The 21910-nt window shown below is 34.6% G+C and overlaps 1 pseudogene; it reads left to right on the top strand.

The window, feature by feature from the left end:
- The first annotated feature begins 440 nt into the window (after nucleotides 1-440).
- On the top strand, nucleotides 441-21259 carry LOC129899832 (N-(5'-phosphoribosyl)anthranilate isomerase 1, chloroplastic-like; annotated as a pseudogene).
- The last annotated feature ends 651 nt before the right edge of the window (nucleotides 21260-21910 follow it).

Here is a 21910-nt window from a genome sequence, read left to right as displayed (position 1 = left end):
AACTCCTTGTGATGTGTATATTTCATTGTTGATAGTGGGTTTTCATTCCGGGCATTGAATTCGAAAGTTGCTTGTCCAGTAGAGGTATTCGGGTGTGGTTTCGACAATTGAGGTAGGTTTGGCTATCCTTCTTTGAGATTGAGATGGGGTAATTAGTCATTCATATGTTATAGACTTTGGGATGGGTTGTAGTATGAGTTGAGAATGTTATATATATTTTGATGCCCTTGTAGGGTCCTATTTATTAATGTGTTACCGTGCGGGGGTTTATTTGCCATATTTGTTATCTTATTTGCTTTGAGAGCATCTGATTCATGATTTGCCTAAGAGATAGGCTTGAATATATTATTTGACTTGTGATGCCCACCTGAGAGGTTGAGTTAGGAGTTTTGAGCATGCTTGAGTATTGAAATATTGTTGAGAAAGGGATGAATATTTAAATGGAAGTATTTGCTTCTCATTACTATTTATTGAGGGTGAATATCATGTGTAGGTTAAGTTTTGAGAACTTTGAACCTTGTACCACATGTGAGTTGAATATTACTTTCATGCCGTATGTGTTTTGATGCATTCATCCTCATTCATCATATCATGAAATATGGAAAGTTAAGAAATATGGAAATTCTTTTTGAGAAAGAAAATGAAACACCTTTAAACCTTTGTATTTTGAGTCCCTGATCGAGGCAGTTTTACGGCAGGGTAGTGGATGCATTGTGATCCCTTGACCACAAGGAGATGGCAAGGATAATGAGTTATTGTGATTGAACTATATGTCCTGCGAGACCCCATGGGTCCTACTTGGTAGCACAGCTTAGCAGGTGTATACGATAGGTTGTGCAACAGTCTTGATTCTACCATACCACCACATCATTGCATCATCATATTACATTGCATTGATATCTGTACTGCTTGAATTATCTAGTTAATTGTGATTATGAGCTGTTATTATGGGTTTACTTTACTAGAGCCATTATATATATAAACTGCCGACACTGATGCCGATGTGAGACTTTTCTGTATGCAGGTGGACGCGTTCCTTAGTTTATTTTATAGGTTTGATTAATTTCTTATGTTCAGTTGGCTAAAACCTACTGAGTACATGAGAATTTTACTCACCCCTACTTCTGTGTCCCTTTTTTATGCAGATACTAGTCAGAGTACCTCACGTGACAGCTGATATTCTAGCGTATTGTGTATTCTCGAATTAGTGGTGAGGTCCCATAATTCGGATCGTCACTAGTCTATCTTTATTTCTCAATCTTTTATATCATTCAGAGAATTATGTTGTAATCTTTAGACTTGAATCTTATAGTAGATACTCTTTATACTTATGACACTAGGTTTTTGGATAATTTTTCATTGTTTTTCTTTTCATTTAAATTGTGGCATGACTTTCTCTTTGAGAGTCTCGTATGAGTTTTACTTTTAGGCTTACACATCAGGTAGGGTTTTGGGATGTGTGTCATTATAACCTCAATTTTTGGGTCGTGACAGAACTCAGCTTCAATAAGAGTTATAGTCATTCCTAGAAGTCAAAGTAAGTTAAAGTTTGAATTATATGGACATCCTCTGCACTTATAGTACCCCCACCCTAAAAGGAAATAGAACAAAAAAACAAAAGAAAGAGGGTAACACTTTTTAAGAAATAATCTGTAGCTTCAGAAGATAATAAGTTGGGAGAACTTGGGTTCTCTTAAGAAAGCACGTGATGTGAAGAGCGATTAGAAATCACCAACCCTATTACATATTCTATTTGTCTTTTAACTTTTTTCACACAAACTATTATATTCAGATTTTAATGTATTAACAAACCATGGGACTCGGTAAACGGACTTGGTCCTATGAATAAGGCGAGTCACAGATAGTCTGAAGACCAGCTGTAAAAATGCCAAAGCTATTGTGGTTGGTGGCACTGCAGCAGAGGCACTGCAACAGCAAAGACCTCGACCAATGGCGTGGCTCCAAGGTTTTTTATATCTTTTATGATGAGAACATTGTGACAAAAAACACCAAGCTTTTGCAAATCAAACATATACACAAAGCAAAAGCCATCTTCAAAGAAGAACATTGCTCATACTCATCAGGGACCTGATCCAACATTGCAGCATCTTCATTTAGGTTTTGAGTTTTGTATCTTTTGTGCTAAATACTTTAAGATCAGTTCCTACATTATAAAGGAACATTGATCAGTTTGTTTGTCATTTTGACTTCATTGCTAGAGTTAGCTTTGAAGTGGTTAGAAAAGTCCACATTAATCTAGGGTTAGTTGTGTAGTGGGCAATATTTATATTGCTTAATTTCCGAGTCATTGCTAGAGTTAGCCTTGATCGGAATGATCAAAGTCTACGTCAGCTAAGAGTTAGTTGGGGTAGTGGGCAATAGAAATATTTCTTAGGCTCAATGTCTTGTTGTAGAGTTGTTGCAAGCCAAGGGGTGGAGAGGTTTAGTATCTAGTTACAATAGGTTGTAATAGATAACTTTGCTCTTGTACCTTAGTGAAAGTTGGTTGCTAAACCCTGTGGGACAGGTCATGGTTTTTCTCCCTTGAGCAAAGAAATTTTCATGTAAAAATCTTGTGTGCCCTTTACGTGCATTATTTGTCCTTACATTGTTATTCTGTTCAGGAACCTGGTCCCTAAGTGATAGTGAACGCATCCATTCTACTAATTGATATCAGAGCTGGTACTCTCTATACGTGTAACACCGAGAGAAGATCCTACAAGCTGAAGGATGACTGCTGCACCAAATCTTAAAATGGTACAAAAAGAATTTCACAAAATCATGAGAAAGCATGGCGGATTCATGAAGAAAGGCAACACAAGTAGAACAACAAATGACACTGACTTGTGTCATAGTTGTGGAAAGTCAGGGCATTTTATCAGAAATTGTCCCATGCAGAAAGGAGAATACAGAGATTATGTCAAGACAGGGGGAGACTGAGACAAACAAAGGGACTAGGTCCCTAATAAATCAAGAAGAATAATTGTTGTTGATTATGTAGTAAAGAAGACTCTAGCTATCTTGGGAAACCTCTTAAGAGACTCTGATGAATCTGATCATCCAAAGGATACATCCATGCTGGCTGTAAAGGAGGATGATGATGATATGTTCAACACCATATTTGTCTTCATGGCAAAATCTAATGAAGAGGCGGATGAAAAGGTAACTTTGTTTGACCTTAAGAAAAATCTGAATGCTTTTTCTCTCAAGAAACTCAAAAAATTAGCTTATTTCTTGATTGACTCACTATGTGAGTTAACCTCTGAAAATTATCGTTTGAATAATAGCATTGACATTTTTCAAGATAAAAAAGTTACCTTGGTCATCTAAATGTCAGAACTAAAAGAAACAATTTTTGCGCTGAAAGCTGGAAACAATGATGTCAAGAAAAAGTTGAAATGTAGTCCTGAAATAGATTTCAAGTAGAAGAGTAAGGCTAACAAAGTTGAACTAAAACTTGAAGAACATTTGAAAAATTCTGAATTGAAGCTAGCCTTGTTACTAGAGAAAAATCTTCAGTTGGAAAGGGACTTGGTTCAAATCAAGCATGAGTTGGACATGTCTCTGAAATGGGCCAACTCTTCCAAAATGTTGGCAAACCTGAATAATCAGGGACCAAATGAAGGAAAGGGTCTTGGGTGTTCAAAATTGGAACCCCCTTTCAATCCTCATAACAAGTATGTGTCAGTGTCTGATAACTTGTTGTGTACATACTATGATAGAAATGGACACCTAAATAAGGATTGTGAAGCCTTCAAAAGAAGTGAGAAGAATTTTTCAAAATACTCTAAGCAGAAGGAAAAATAGAAGAAAGGACCTGGTCCCCAAATTAAAATGAGAAAGCAAAACTTGTCTTTCTGGACTAAAAAAACACTGATTACACCATTATAGGGGAACTCAAACTTAAATGGGTTCCTAAGGCTAACAGGTAATTCCTTAGTGAAGGTAAGAGTAGGAGGAAGTAGTCATTGCTAGTTTATGGATAGTGGATAATCCAAGGAGAAAATGGCCATATGCTCCTCTAATCTATTACTAGATTCTCAACTACACACCTATACTTCACGGGAGTCCTATTACACCCCCCCCCCCCCCAAAAAAAAAAAAATATTTCAAAATAGAATTAACTTCACCCTAAAATGCAACACCCAAATTTGTTGTGTGCGGTAAAATACACGCACCAACCCATATTTAACATGTGTATTTTCTGTTTATTTTTATTTTTTATTTACTTTCTTCCTCATTCTTTTTCTTTTAATCACATTTCACTATCTTTTCACTATTAAAATAATATTAAAGATTCTTCTAAAGAGCTAAAATGCAAAACGAAGGGTCAATTTTTAAAAAAATCTTATCAAGAATCTTCTTCTAATGATGAATTTGAACAAAAAAGTATTGCTGAAAATACAAATTCGTCAAATGGGTTGATGAAAAAAATCAACCTTTTTGCAAAGGATGAACAAGAAATTGGATTTCCTTTATTTCTTTTTTGATAGTAAATTGGGTGTAAATAAAGTTACAGATCTAATGTTTATTTTTGGGCAATTTAAAATATTGATTTGTATATATGAAAAAGATAAAAAGTGAGGTAAACTAAGATGAAAAAATTGTCAAAAACATTTGATGACAAATTCATCTTCTTAGTTTTTTGGCTTCCTCTTCTGCGTTGATTATTTCCTCGTCATCATCGGTATAGTCAATCCATCAAAGATAGAAGTATTTTGGTTGTTGTTTCTTGTTTACAATGGAAGTGGGTGAGGAAAAGTAATTACCATTTACCTCCATTAAAGCAGAGGTCATTTTGTTTTAAAAAAATAAATAAATGGAAAAATAAAATATAAATTATTTAACTATAACAAAAATATAAAAAAATTATTTTTTACATGGCTTTTTGCTTCTCACTCTCTTAAAGAGAGTGAAATGCACTCTCTGTGCCAACTCAACATTTAAGAGGTAATTTATTCCACCTTAAAATAGTTTAGGGGTGTTATAGGACTTCCATAATGTATAAGTGTATAGTTGGAAATTTGATAATAGATTGAAGGGGCATTTGATTATTTTCTCAATATTCCAAGCATATGACTGACCAAATCAAAAAAAAACTTTCTCTTACTGAAGGCACTTCAAAGGGAGGTGTCTCCTTTAGGAAATGGAAAGAAAGAATACATTCTTGGTGTTGAAAACTTATAGAGATCTTGAATATGCTATCGAAGATGTATACTATGTGCAAAATATGTATGTCGCTGCTTTAACTCATTTTTTGGTGATAATCATACATGGCTCCATGAGTAAAGTGAAAATGTAGATTTATGGCATCAAATATTGGGATATGTCAGTACTTCTATTCTCAACAATCTGGTTTCAAGGGACTTGGTCTGTAGAGTACCAAAGGATAAATTTGCAAATGACAAAATTTATGATGCATGGGTCAAAGGAAAATTGACCGGGTTGTCCTTCAAATAGAAGAAACAAGTCAGCATTATCGGGCCTCTTGAGTTACTTCACATGGACTTATATGGACCTATAAAGGTTCAAAGAAGGGGAGGGACCAGGTCAGAACCATGAAACAGAGTTTTGAAGATGCAAAGATGAAAATTTCTATGCAGATCATGGGATAAGTCACATCTTTGAAGCTCTAAAAATTCCTCAACAAAATGACATGGTTGAAGGAAAGAACAGAACCTTGATCGACGTTGTTAGAACCATGTTAATTGATGCCAATTTTCCAAAGAATTTCTGAGCTAAAATTGTTAACATTGCATGATATATCTCCAACATGTGCTTAATCAGAGCGATGAAGGAGTATTTATGGGATATTGATCAACCAACAAAGCTTGCAGGGTCTACAACAAGAGATCACTATATTTTAAAAAAGTGGTCATTTCATATTCCTTGAATTAAGGGATATGAAGAAGCAGAGGTACCTGGTCCTCAGCAAGATCCCACTGGAATAATTGACTTGCAACTCTCTGAGTCTTTTATTTAGGGGATAGAGGGACCTGGTACCATTCAACCACAGTCGTTCACAAGAAGATCAAACCAGAAGCATAAGTCATCTCATCCACTTGACAATCTCACTTCTTCCTTAGACTTGGAAATGCAAATCAGGTAGAACTACATAAGTTTGAAAGAAGCAAGGTATCACACTTGGTTCTACGACCATCTGGTATAATCCTCATAGGGAAGAGCTTGGTGTAAATAAACAAGCTTAATGAGCATGGTGTAATCACAAGGAACAAATCCAAGATGGTGGTTCAAGGGTACAATCATGAAGAAGGCATTGACTATGATGAAACCTTTGCCCCTGTTGCAAGAATTAAAATAATAATAATTCTCATTTCTTTTTGTTGCCTACATGAGATACAAATTGTTTCAAATGAATATGAAAAGTGCCTTTCTCAATGAGTACTTGAAGGAGGAATCGTATGTCAATCAGCCCCCAAGTTTTGAAGCTATTGATCAACCAAATCAATTGCTAAAATAGGACACCGAGGGACCTGGTTCATATATGACTGATACTATGCATAGAGGAATCATTGGATCTCTTCTATTCCTGTCAGCTAGCAAACCTGATATTATTTATAGTTTTGGGATGTGGGCAAGAATCTAGTGCATCATAAGAGAACTAAGCATATTGATGTGAGGCATAACTTTTGAAGAACAATATTGACAAAGGATATATTTGCATGTAATTCTTCAAGACTGAAGATCAAGTGGCTGACATCCTCACAAAGACTCTTAACAGGGATCACGTTGAGAAAAGTAGGCTGAAGATAGGGTTGATCAAGTTGAATTGAGTTATCCTAGCTGATATTTTCAACCCTCACATTGGTTATGATTAGAGAACAGGTATTCTTGTTAGTAATATGCTTCTTTTGGTCTAAATTCAGTCCCATACCTTTTGTAGGTATACACGTATGGTGGACTAGCTAAGGAAGAGAGGTTAATGGGACAGACTCAAGGCAAATCTTTTAAAAGTTTTGAAGAGGGGCCAGGTCCTTCATCAAAGGTTAGTATCAAAATTATTCTCTTTTTAAATGCCTTTGAGAACTGTTCAAAATTCCTTGTGTCTTCTCCTACCTTTCTAGAGTATTGTCACATTCTTGACACCCATTGATTTATCTTGTGTAAAACTTTCAAAATTCCTACAATGTCTAAACCATCCTCTCCCTCAAAGTTATTCTTAGGCAACAAGTCTTCATCTCTCCCTCACCTGGAATGTCCTTCACTCAGGACCTTCATTCCTTTCGAGGTTTTACTAATTTCAGATTTGGCTATCTCAAAACCTCTCTCAGAAACAGCTATCTAGTCTCAACCTGGTCCTATCCCAAAAGGTGTAACTGAACGTATGATTGAGGGTGACCTATCATAAGAAAAGAGAGATAGAGAAATCATCTTAGCAGTTGGAAAAGAATGGGTAGTTTAGAGTTTGAATCAATGAGCAAGAATCCTAAGAAAAATCTCAATGAGTAAGAAGTTCTACATTCTGATGCATTATGTAATACTTCAAGGGATGGAAGACATAGATTGACCTACGATTCTTTCTTAAACAAGGTCTTTGTCTATTACAAGATGAATTTAACAAAAAGATTGTAGGGACAGTGAAACAATCTTTCTTATTAACCACTCTCATTGAATTTGAGTGTGTTGAGGGAAGAATGGGCAAGAAAGCAAAGTCCTAGGCGTCAAGACTTTTTGGAAAAACAAGAGAAGCTGAAGGCAAATATGGAGGACATAATTGTTGCAATGGAAAGGTGTAATGGTGAAATTGCTAGATTGAAAGCAATTTTGCAGCAAGGCCTAACTCAAGGACCAGGCTGTGATGAGACATTTTAGGGGAAAAAATGTTGATTTGGAGGCACATGTTCATGCCTTAGTTTCTAAAAATAAAAAGTCTCATTATGAAGTGTAGTACCTGATCAAACAATTGGTATATGCTTAGGCGGCTAAAAATGAGCGCATGATGATGGTTCTCCATTCTCTTCTTCATCATCCTCCCTCTTCCTAGTCCTTCTATTTTTGCTTCCTATCCTAAGTGTATTTCTTTTCAATCTCCATGGCTAAAACTGATCAGTTTCCTTATGCATGTTTGTTAATGTAATGTTTTTTATGCTATTTTGATAGTTATGAATGAAAATATGCCTTCTTGTCTACTATTCTTCTTTTCTTGCTCTTGGTTAGTTCATTCATGTTAGAGTTGCCCAGTGGCCATGAATTTATCGAGAGTGAGTATTACTTTACTTAGTTCACTGTTCTAACTTTTTTATGATGCCAAAAGGGGGGAGAAGTATTAATGACATATAGCCAGTTCGGATCAAGGAATCTGGTTCATATGAAAGGGAGAAGAAAATGTCGATAGGGGGAATAGTTTGTCATCATCAAAAAAGAGGAAAATTGTAGTTTGTATTTTAATGATTTAACAAACTATCGTACAACGAATGACACAAGGAGGGATATGAGAGACAACATGTGAATGTATGGGAACCTGGTCGCATTGATAAAGGGAAAGTTCATTGAAAGTGCATGGGAGACCTGGTCATATTGATAAGGAGAAGTTCACTGGAAATGAGAAACACAGGCACACAGGCCGTTATGTTCATGCTGTTTAGGAAGGCTATGCGACAGGGGGAATGCATGGGGGACCTAGTCGCATTGATAAAAGAAAGTTCAATAAAAGTAAGAACACAAGCACGCATGGTTTGCCATCATCAAAAAGGGAAGAAATATTATATTCAGATTTTGATGTATTAATAAACCATGGGACTCGGTAGACGGACCTTGTCTTATGAACAAGGCGAGTCGAAGACAGTCTAGAGACCAGATGTAAAGCTGCAAAAGCTGTTGTGGTTGGTGGCACTGCAGCAGAGGTGTTGCAACAGTAGAGACCTCGACCAATGGCGTGGCTCCAAGGTTTTTTGTCTCTTTTATGAAGAGAACATTGTGACAAAAAACACCAAGCTTTTGCAAATCAAGCATATACACAAAGCAAAAGCCATCTTCAAAGAAGAACATTGCTCATACTCAACAAGGACCTGATCCAGTGTTGCAGCATCATCATTTGGGTTTTGAGTTTTGTATTTTTTGTGCTAAATATTGTAAGATCAGTTCCTACACTATAAAGGAACATTGATCAGTTTGTTTGTCATTTTGACTTCATTGATAGAGTTAGCTTTGAAGTGGTTAGAAAAGTCTACATTAACTGAGGGATGGTTGTATAGTGGGCAATATTTGTATTGCTTAATTTCCGAGTCATTGCTAGAGTTAGTCTTGATCGAAATGTTCAAAGTCTACGTTATCTAAGAGTTAGTTGGGGTAGTGGGCAATAGAAATATTGCTTAGGCTCAAAGTCTTGTTATAGAGTTGTTGCAAGCCAAGGGGTGGAGAGGTTTAGTATCTAGTTACAATAGGTTGTAATAGATAACTTTGCTCTTGTACCTTTGTCAAAGTTGGTTGCAAAATTCTGTGGGACAGGTCGTAGTTTTTCTTCTTTGAGCAAGGAGATTTCCTCGTAAAAATCTTGTGTGCCCTTTACATGCATTATCTGTCCTTATATTGTTATTCTGTTTAGGGTCCTGATCCCTGAGTGACAGTGAATGCATACAAACGAAAGATAGAAGCCAACAAGGACTGGGCTAGGAAGCTTACACTTAACAATTAAAATTTGGATTTTGAACGTTTGCTTTTCCACTGTTTCATTTTTCTCGAGTTCGTTTTAATCTTATAGAGAGAAGTTTTCCTTTTTGACCTTCTCTTATTCTGTTTCTTATTAACAATATGTGTAAAGATGTAAATTTGGAATTGATCGGTGTTTAAGAAGTATAACTTATTATAATTTTTCCTTAAGATTCTATTAAAACTAGTTCACAGTTCTGGTTGAAGTACAATATATTAGAAACGAAACATCCTTTTGCCAAATGTTTTTTTACAGGTCTATTGGGTGTACAAGTATATTCTACTGATAGATCACAACTGAGGACTTCCACCAGCAATAGATTTATGTGTACCTTAAATCAGTCAGCAGGGGTATCGGCTCAAGCAGAGCAGACAGAAAATAGGACTTTAGTCAAAATGTCTGGAATTACATAAGCTAGAGATGCTGCTCTTGCAGCAGAAGCTGGAGCCAATTTTATTGGTATGATCATATGGCCTAACTCAAAACATTCTATTTCACTTTCTATTGCAAAGAAAATCTCAAAGGTTGCGCGGGAATATAGAGCTCTGCTAGTTGGGGTGTTTGTAGATGATAATGCTGACACAATACTAAGGGCCTCTGATGCAGCAGATCTTGAACTGGTGCAGGTGAGGAACCGTCATCATTCACCATCTTGAATTTATTGTTTTCAATACTCAAATCCACAGCATGTTCAAATTGAGCAGCTTCATGGAAATGTTAGAATTATGTTTTTGAACTTCAACAACTTTATTTTACTTCTTAGTTTTTGAATAAATCCAAGTTAATAGTTGGTTAGCTAGTTTTTCCTATTTATTAATAATTAGTTTATTAAAATATTTTGCAGAGATATTCTAGGCTAGTTTACTATTACCTCTTTACTGTTTTTGTTCTTATAAATGTAGAGTCCAAGAAACCAAAATAAAATAATTCTCTTTGGCTTCGTTTCAGTATTTTTCTCTCAAAGTCTTTCTCTGTTATTTCTTAATTTCTTTATTAAAAAATCAACAATTAGATCTAGAGGCTTTTTCTTGAGGGATCTGTGAGTGAAAAAATGGTTTCGAAAATAGTTTTTCACGAATGGCTCTTCCTATTTTTGATGGTGAGAACTATCAACTATGGGCTATGAGAATGGAAGACTCCTTGGAGGCTCTTGATATTTGGTAAGCCGTGGAAGAGGATTATGAAGTTAATCTGTTGCCTAATAATTTCACTGTGGCCCAAATCAATCACAAGAAAAAAAAAACCATTAAATCCAAGGCAAAAGCAACTTTGTTTGCTGCAGTTTCAATAATTATTTTCACGAGAATCATGACTTTCGCATCACCAAAAGAAATTTGGGATTATGTAAATAAAGAATATGCTGGAGACAAAAGAATACGACGAATGAAGGTATTAAATTTAATGAGGGAATTCGAATTGCAAAGAATGAAAGAGTCAGAAACTGTCAAGGAATACTTTGACAAATTGCTTGGTATTGTTAACAAGGTAAGACTGCGAGGCACTGAATTTAAAGATTCAAGAATTGTTGAAATAATTCTTGTAACAATGACTGAAAGATATGGAACATGTATAACTACTTTGAAAAATGCACAAGATCTTTCCAAAATTACCTTGGCAGAATTGTTAAATTCTTTGCAGGCACAGGAACAAAGGAGGCTTATGAGGCAAGATGGCATGGTTGATGAAGCTTTAGCAGCCAATCACAAAACTCAAAACAAGGATAAATTCTTAAAAAATTACCTACTTTGTAAGAATTGTGGCAAAAATGAGCATCCTCCATATAAATATTGGAAAAGACCAGATGCACAGTGCAAGACTTGCAAACAACTTGGTCATGAAGCTGTAATTTGCAAAAGCAACTTTAAAAAGGATGAAGCAGTTGCCCAAGTCACTGCTGAAGAAGAAGAAGACCACTTATGTGTGGCAACCTATTTTTCTACCAAAAAAATCTGATTTTTAGATGATTGATAGTGATTGTACAAACCATATGACATATGACAAAAATCTTTTTAAAGAGTTTGTGTCTATGAAAAATAAGAAACTCGGAATTGGAAATGGTGACTATATTCCTTCAAAAGGAAAATGATCTGTTGCAATCAAATCAAGTTTAGATATAAAAATAATTAAAGATGTTCTTTATGTGCTTGGTATTGATAAGAGTTTGTTGAGTGTTGGTTAGTTAATGGAAAAAGGATTTAAATTATTATTTGGGGACAAATATTGTCGGATCTTTGATTTCACTAAGCAAGAAATTTTATAAGTTGAAATGAGAGATAAAAGTTACTCATTTAATCCAACAGAAGATGCACATAAGCCTTGCAAGACAAAAGATGAAATAACAGATTTGTTCATGAGATCAATTTCAGTCAAGTCTAGAATCTGCAGTTCCTCAAGTAAGGAAGACCGTTAGAATTATGTTTTTGAACTGCAGTAACTTTATTTTACTGCGTAGTTTTTGAATAAATTCAAGTTAATAGTCAGTTAGCTAGTTTTTCCTATTTATTAGTAATTAGTTTATTAAGATATTTTGCAGAGATATTCTAGGCTAGTTTATCATTACCTTTTTACTATTTTTGTTCTTATAAATGTAGAGTCCAAGAAAGTAAAATAAAATAATTTTCTTTGGCCTCATTGCATTATTTTTCTCCCAAAGTATTTCTCTGTTATTTTCTTGATTTCTTTATTAAAAAACCAACTGAAAATGATTCTCGAGATGCTTTTCTAGTTTTAGTCAGGGAGAAACTTTTAGTATATGTACTTCATGCAGATGAAGAGGCAGGCCTTTTGAACTCTATATTTGATGAGGAGTCTTCTCTGATTGATTGGATTCTAGTGGATACTTCCAAAGGTGGCAGGTACCACTACTAAAAAACTGCCAAAAAATGATAGAATAAAAAGCGACGGACTGCGTGGCAAACAAAATGCGATGGCGAAAACGACGTTGTCTGTCGTTTTTCTTTATTTTAAAATTTTTTTAATAGGAGCGACGGATAGTGACGCCTAGTCCGTCGCTTATTTTGGCAGATTTTTCGGCTAAAATTAAATATTATTTTTATATAAATATTTTATATATTTTATTAAAAATAATTATTTATAAATTAAATATTTAGACGCCGTCCGTCGCTTTTTTTTTTAATGTAGCGATGGACTGGGTCGCTAAGTCCGTCACTACTGCTCAAAATATTTGGTCAACATATTTAAAATAGCAACGGACAATGTCGCTTTGTCTGTCGCTTTTTGGTCAAAATGGCGATCAAATATTTTTTTAAAAACGACGGACTTAGAGACGCTATCCGTCTCTTTTTGTTAAATATGTTCAAGACAGAACATTTTTTTTTTCAATTTTTCCTCTCTCTCTAAACTTTCTATTTCTCTCTGCCTTCTCTCTAAATCCCTCCCTCCCACCGCCGTCCCACCACCGCCCCACCACCGTCTCTCAGGTCTCCGTCAGCCTACCGCCGCCGCCACCGTCTTGTGGAGCTTTTGGACTATTAGTCATTTTTAAGAGGTTAGGGCTTAAACCTAAAATTAAATTTTAATTTATTTTATTTGTCATTTGTTAATTAGTTGATTACATTTAGTTTGTTGTAGTTCATTTGTGTATTGGATTGTAAAATTAGTGAATGTAGTTATAGTTTTGATTTTAGGGCTTAATTTAGATTTGGGTTGTTGAATTAGATTGTAAATTTTTTAGTAATTTGTGATGTTAGTTAGTTAATTAGGTGATTACATTTAGTTTGTTGTAGTTCATTTATATATTGGATTGTAAAATTAGTGAATGTAGTTATAGTTTTGATTTTAGGTCTTAATTTAGATTTGGGTTGTTGAATTAGATTGTAAATTTTTTAGTAATTTGTGATGTTAGTTAGTTAATTAGGTGATTACAGTTAGTTTGTTGTAGTTCATTTTTATATTGGATTGTGAAATTAGTGAATGTAGTTATAATGTTGATTTTAGGGTTTAATTTAGATTTGGATTGTTGAATTAGATTGTAAATTTTGTAGTAATTTGTGATGTTAGTTAGTTAATTAGGTGATTACATTTAGTTTGTTGTAGTTCATTTGTATATTGGATTGTAAAATTAGTGAATGTAGTTATAGTTTTAATTTTAGGGTTTAATTTAGATTTGGGTTGTTGAATTAGATTGTAAATTGGATAGTAATTTGTGATTTAGTAGTTACTTAATTAGTTTATTTCATTTAGTTTATTGTAGTTTTTTTGTATATTGGATTGTAATTTAGGAAGTTTTGAAGTTTGAAACTTAAAGAAAAATATTGGAACTTAATTAGAGGCTTGAGTTTTAGGACTTTAGAACTTATAATTAGAATAATTTAGATACTTGAATTTTAGGATACTTAAATTTAGAAGTTGAACTTAATTAGAACTTTGAAGTTGAAATTTTTGTTTACTTTAGAAATCTTGTTGAGGTTAAACTTCTTTTTGAACTAATTAAGCTAATGTTGAACTTTAGAATAACTTAGATACATGAATATAGAAAATTTTGAAGTTTGAAACTTAGAAAAATATTGGAAATTGGATGCTTGAATTATATATAGGACTTTAATTTAGAACTTATAATTAGAATAACTTAGATACTAATTTTGAACTTTAGGTTTGTATAATATTTGAAATCTTTAGACTTTAAAACTAATTAAGCTAAGTAGAGTTAGATATTTAAAGTCATGAAGTTGAACTTTAGGACTTTTGAAGTTAAACTTAGAAATTTTTTAGGTTTGTATAAATTTTGAACTCTTTAAACTTTATATAGTTTGAATAACTTAGATACTTGAATTTTAGGATATTTTAATTTATAACTTCAACCTGAATGTCATGAGGTTTGAAACTTAATTTTTACTTGAATTAATTATAACTTGAATTAATTAGAAATTGAAATTAATTAGAACATGAAATTAATGATAACTTAAATTAATTAGAATATGAACTTAATTATAACTTGAATTAATTAGAACTTGAACTTAATTATTATATAAATTAATTAATTATAACTTGAATTAATTAGAATATGAACTTAATTATAACTTGAATTAATTAGAACTTGAACTTAATTATTATATAAATTAATTAATTATAACTTGAATTAATTAGAATATGAACTTAATTATAATTTGAATTAATTAGAATATGAACTTAATTATAACTTGAATTAATTAGAACTTGAATTAATTAGAACTTGAACTTAATTATAACTTGAATTAATTCAGACTTGAACTTAATTATAACTTGAATTAATTTGGACTTGAACTTAATTATAACTTGAATTGTAGTCTTTATGAACTAATTACGCTTGAATATATGTAATTTTGTAGATGGATCATCGTTTGTGGATGTATAACATGCATTATAAAGTTGGTGGTGGTTTGAAACCTGAATTTATTGACGGTGTAAGAAGTTTTATCGATCATGCCATGACACTTAATGTTTTTAAGCGAAATGGATTGGTTAGGTGTCCTTGTCGTGAATGTAGGTGCTTGAAATTTTTTAATCCAGATATAGTTATGGTTCATTTGTATGGTAATGGATTTAAGCCTAGATATTTTGTATGGGTTGATCATAGAGAAATAGATGGATTATTGAATAATATATTTTATAATCTGTTGTTCGTGGATGAATATAATATGCTTGCACCACATGGTCAAATTAGTGTTGAACATGATAGGGTTCTACATGATAGAGTTCAACATTATACATTTCAACATGATAGAGTTCATGAAATGGTTAATGATGCGTTCGGGGTTCAAGGTGGAATGGAACCCGAACAGTGTTTTGATGAAACTTCTAATGAAGAAGTAAGACGTTTCTATCAACATTTAGAAGAGGCTAGTCGTCCACTATGTGAAGGGAGTCTGCATTTTGCTTTGTCAGTTGCAGTCAGGTTAATGAATATTAAATCAAATTGGAGTGTTCCTCATGCGGCTATGGACTCAATGGTTGATCTTTTGGGCGAACTGGTTAATCCTGAGTTTAACATACCTAAGAACTTCTATCAGGCAAAGAGATTGATTTCCAAGTTAGGATTGTCGTATGATAGAATTCATTGTTGTGTTAATGGTTGCATGTTGTTCTACAAGACTGATAGTAAATTAGAAAATTATAAGTTTTGTGGACAAGCTCGTTATAAGAGGACTCCTGCTGGAAAGATGGTCCCAATTAAGGCGATGCATTATTTACCTCTTATTCCAGATTAAAGAGGTTGTATGCATCGATGAGGTCTGCCCCACATATGAGATGGCACCGTGAATATAGAAGGTCATCGGGTGTCTTGTCACATCCATCTGACAGAGAAGCATGGAAACATTTTAATAACATGTATCCTAATTTTGCTAGTGAACCAAGAAATGTACGATTGTGGTTTTGTGCAGATGGCTTCACAGCATTATCTAATGTATTTCTTACCCCGTACAACCTTCCTCCTGAAATGTGCATGACAATTCTGTACATCTTTCTAAGTTATGTTATTCCAGGTCCTCGCAATCCTAAAAGTTTGATTGATGCCTATCTACAACCATTGATAGATGAACTTAAACAATTGTGGTTTGAAGGAGTAGTGACTTACGATATATCAACTAAGTAGAATTTTGTTATGCGTGTTGTTTTAATGTGGACTATTAATGATTTTCCTGCATACGGAATGTTGTCTGGTTGGATAACTGCTGGAAAGCTTGCTTGTCCTCGTTGCATGAAACATAATAAGGCATTCACCTTAAAGCATAGAAGAAAAAATTCATGGTTTGATTGTCATCGTCAGTTCTTGCCAATGAACCATGAGTTTAGAAAGATGAAACATGCATTCAAAAAAATAGGGTTGAAAATGACCCTCCACCTCCATCACTGACATGAGAACAAATTTGGGAGAGAGTTTCTCAATTGCCTAAAGTTATAGAAACTCCACCATCTAGACTTCCTGGATATGGTATTGAACATAATTGAACCAAACAGAGCATATTCTGGGAGTTGCCGTATTGGAAGGATAATCTCCTACGACATAATCTTGATGTGATGCATATTGAGAAAAATTAATTGAAGTTAAGCACACCAGACAATACGAAAGTTATGATCCTTTCATCATTGCCCAAAAAGCTAAGCAAGTCTATTACTCTCCATATCCGTTGCGTAGAGATAAGGCTGATTGGTGGGTTATTATTAAGACAAAGCATGTGGGAAGAATTGAAATTGAGAATGTATTAGATGTGGCGTACCAAAATGATGTTGCACTTGTTCAACAACAAGTTGATGTTGAGTTGAAAACCACACTAGAACATCCTCATCACATAGTAGAAGAGGTTTCCGATGATGAACTTATAATGCCAAATGTTGAGGAAGAAGTAAACGAGGAATATGAATCATTTGAGGGAGAGGAATGGATTGACAATGAATATGAAACATCTGAGGAGGACGAATGAAAAGATGACGAAAATAAAACAAGTGAGGAGGAATAGAGTGGTATATTATCACTAGTATGTAAGTTATTTATTTCTCTAACCCTAAATTTAATCAACTATGTGGTTTTTATATATTGTATTGTTACTTTACATGCAGATGTCATTTGGTGATGGTGATAGATTCCGGGATTATCTTGGTATTAGTCATTCTGGTAGAAGTAAAAAGAAGTCTAGGAGACCTGTTGATCCTGAGGATATCCCAGGACATATTTCTTCAGCGCCGGAGATGGAGCACTGCCGAGCTAGTCCTAGTACACATATTAATGTTGAGCCTTTTGGGACTATGGATCCTTTAGTTTACCATAGTCAGTTCCGCCGACCACGCGACGCTTTTTCTTCTTCACAGGTCAGATATACTTCATATGATCAGACCTACCAACTATCCACGGAGGTTATTGCTCGACCCCCAAGAGTATCATCTTCTTCTACTCCATCTCCCGGATCTCAGTCTCCTCACATATCTAATCTGAGACTTAGAGAATTTAGTATTGAGACTGACACTCCCACAGCATCACATACACCTTCTTCTACTTCTAGAACAGAGGCATTACATGATGAGTCTGGGTTAGCTCCTGGAAAGAGGGACAGACTTGAGAGAGTCATGATTGAGCCTGATGGATCCTCGTAAGTTTAATATTTTATTTATTTATTTATTATTGCTAGATTAATAACTTAGTGATGATATATTTACATGTTTATTATGTGTCTTGCAGGTGGCATCCTTCGAAGGATGCTGCTAGGGCTCTTCAGGAGAGTGTTAGGAGGCTATATACTGAGCCCTATCACTCTTGGCGGGAGATTCCAAATAATATTCACCAGGCAATGTTTAATGAATTCAAGGTATATGTATGTTTAATTCTAGTTTTTTAAGTTACCTTTAATATTTTTACTAAAATCTACTTAACTAATTATTTCACGTTATTTATTTTTTCAGACTTTATGTACCTGGGAGCCAAGGTACAATATAGTCATTGCGATCATTTTTGAAAGAAAAACGAGCGTCAGACTGTCTAGCTGGCTAAAGAAAGCTAGGGATGATCAGGCACCTTCGAGTTGGATGTTGTCTCATATATTTGAAGAATTATGCCGGTATTGGGATACGGAATAATTCAAGGTCTTGTCCGATCAAGGAAAAAAAATCAAGAGTCAGCCTAAAGGGTGGCTCGTTGCACACCGGAGGTTCAAAGAGTGTTGGTACGATTCAGAGAAAGATGGTAAGGTTTCTAAGATTTAAGTTTAAATTCATTTTCTGAAAATAAATTATTTCACAAAATATTATTTCATTAATTGTATTTTTATTTATAGGAACAAGAATTGGGACGCACTTCCTATCGCCATGAAGTCTTTAAAAAGACTCATGTGAAGAAAAAGACTAATGAGTCAGATCCGGATGAGTGGGTGGAGGAAAGGGACGAACGAGCCTATGTAAGTTATTCAAGATATATTATAATGTATTTTGTTTCTAAGTTTTATTTTTAATATATATATATAATTTGATTATAACTTTTATTTTCTAATATGCATCAAGATTATGAGTGGCACGTACGTGAGATGGGAGATTCGGTTCAGCTAACGCCTGAACAGTCCACTCAAATTTGAACAGAAAAAGTGGTTGGAGGCAGCCACAAGGGCCGAATATATGGAATGGGCTCTAGGAATAATGTACGACGACTCCAATCAGGTTTAGAAAGTATTGGATCGTCGCGTCAAGCCGAGGCCATTGACGGGGTTCAGATAGCTGCAGTGTCTCAGCAAATTATAGAACTTACACGCGCATTGGTAGAATCAGAGAAAAAAAGGATTGAGGATCAAAAAAGTATGAATGAACAAGTTAAGCAAATTAAAGAACAAGTGCTCAACCTCGCCCGTCAACCTCCGCCCCGTTATTCAAAAGCGTCCACTCCGGATGATTCCGACGATAGTGATGAATATATAGCAAATAATCCTTAGGGTTCCCTATGTTTGTTTATGAATATTTTAAATATTTTTTATTAACTTTGAAATACTTTAAATCGTTCTAAATTATGATTTTATTCATTTTAAGTGTTTAATTATGTTTGTTATTATGTATTTTGCGAATTTTGTTTGTTGTTATTTGTGTTTGAATAGGCTGAATTGAATACAATTGAATTGAATTTTGATTGCAGGTGGGCAACAAAAACTGCAGGTTTCTGCTGTCAAAATTGTTGTAGAAAAAGCGACGGACAGGGTCCTTTAGTCCGTCACTTTTTTGGTTATGTTTTTTTCATATTTTTTCAAAAAAGCGACGGACAGGGTCCTTTAGTTTGTCGCTTTTCTGGGTTTTTTTTAATTTTTTTTCCAGAAAAGCGACGGAAAGAACGACCCTGTCCGTCGCTTTCCTGGAAAAATTTCAGATAAATAAAGCGGCGGACGGAGACTAAATGTCCGTCGCTTTTTATTAAATAATTTCTTTTTTAAAAAAAATAAAAAGACGGAGTCCGTCGTATTTGTTTATATATTTTTTTAATTAAAAAAAATAAGAGCGACGCAGTCCGTCGCTTTTTACGACCCTATCCGTCGCTCCTTCAAAAGCGTCGAGCAAAAAAGCGACGGCAGTGACTGCGTCGCTTTTCCGTTGATTTTGACAAAAAAAGCGATGCAGTCCATCGCTTTTTGGCAGTTTTTTAGTAGTGTACAATTTTTTCCTTATACATATAGGTCTAAGTTGCTCGGACTCGGGTGCGGGTGTCCGAGACGGATGTGAATCCGAGAGTTGGATTCGGCATAATCTAAATTTTAAGATTCGGGGATACGAATCCGAGGATGGATACGGATGTGGGAATTCTGCTAAAATATTCAATATTATATTAATACAGTTATAAAGATAAATAAATTCTTCCTCTCAGAAAAGATAGAGAAAGTCATTCAAGACCTTCAACTAACTCTCCATACAGACCATTGTTACTGTCTACCATAAGTCGGAACACAACCGCTTGAATATTTAGCATCTCTTTGTTTGACTTGAAACACGAAGCTACGAATATTGACCAAGAGAAAAAGTATCTTGATCAAAGTATCTGATGTGGGTTGACCGCATCCCGCAACCGCACCCGTCTGATGTATCTGATATAGGTTGCCCATGGACTCTTGGTCAAGGTATCCGATGTGGGTTGACCGAATCACAAATGTATCCCTTACCCGCACCAGTCTCGTGTCGATACAGGTGTAGCAGCAAATATAAAGAGTCTGCATAACTTAGATATAGGTGGTGTATGTTATGATACAGTCTCTTTTGGACTAAGCTTAATCCCACCCCATGGAGCTAATTAACAAAAATGCAATTCCATTGGGTTAGTATTATCAAACTCTTTTTTTGGATTCATTCATACCAAAGCAAACTTGTTTTCTGTAACTTTAGCATGACTGAACAACTGAGTCTACTGTGATAGGAATCAAACCACTAAGGGGTTATTTAGTAGGATGTATAAGAAAAATGTTGAATAGGGTGTATTAGTAATGCTGATATAAGTTATGTTATCATTAGTTATGTAGAAATTATTTCTTATTGCATTGCTTGGTTTGGTGTATTAGAAATAACATTGGATATTACAAAAAATATCCTCCACAAATACAGTGGAAAGGATGTCGAAAAGGTTTTTAAGGAGGCAATTATATCTTTAGTCATGCTAATGTATGCATTAAAACTTAGGTTGAAAAAGTGTACCAAATAAGGTACTAGTTATAGACAAAGTTAATGCATGCATTATTTTTCTAATTAACTATACCAAACGATTCTTGACGGTGACATTGTAATGAGAAGAAGAATAGCACTAGTAGCAATGACGACGCTGACCATTTTAGAGGATGAATTTATAGCTAAGGTTGAGCAAATGTTGGACTGTAAATTATGAAATAAAATTTGTATTAACATACTTTTGCAGTGGCAAAGGGTTCAACTGGGCTCAGTTTAAGGTACCATCAGTTAGAAGCAAACATTGGGTGGCTCTTGGCTGGAGGAATTAACCTGGAGAATGTTTGTGAAGATCTTTCTGCACTTAAACCCAATGTAGTGGATGTCCATAGTGTCATGTGTAGACAGGACGGCATCAAAAAGGATGAGTCCCGGATACTATCATTCATGAATGCAATGAAACCTTTAAACCTTTAGTTGATATTGAATAGCTACACTATTGAGGCAAATTCCCTAGTACAGATTGTTAAATCAACTGCAATATTGGTGCAGATCCTCTTTGTAATAGTGTAGGCTAAGACTAATATCTCATGACATCAATTTTGTATTATTAGAAAAACATCAATTTCTTTGTAAGAGTGCAACTTCCCTCGAGCAACTAATGAACTCATGAAGTAAGATGCTATTGGAAGGGGTTTAACCATGACCTGCACAATGTTAGTTGGGAAATTTAACGTTTTGTAGTTTCCTTTTCCGATCCCTCAACTCTTTTCGGTTCTAATTTGTTTAACTTAATCAATTAAGCCATGCCCTTGTGCAATTCTAGCATGATAAAATCTGCATAAGTGATCTCTGAGCGCAACATAAAAATGTACGTACTGAATATAGATAGTATGCTTTCTTGGCCAACGAGAAGAAGACCAAAGGATAATATGGTAGATTTTTTATTTCAGTCAATAGAACCTTACTGTAGGAAAATTTCATCAGCTATGTGGCAACAATTGAAGTTGCTCTTTTACAGTATTTACATGCCTTCCTCAATCTTCAGTGTGAACTTAGATCACTTGGATTGACTTTACCAATGCCATTTATGAGACGCATTAAGCTTGTTGGAGTGTGTAGTTGTTC

The sequence above is a fragment of the Solanum dulcamara genome, chromosome 8 (assembly GCF_947179165.1).
Source record: "Solanum dulcamara chromosome 8, daSolDulc1.2, whole genome shotgun sequence".
NCBI lineage: Eukaryota > Viridiplantae > Streptophyta > Magnoliopsida > Solanales > Solanaceae > Solanum > Solanum dulcamara.
The sequence above is the reverse complement of the archived record's forward strand: the minus strand, read 5'-3'. Positions and strand labels throughout refer to the sequence as shown.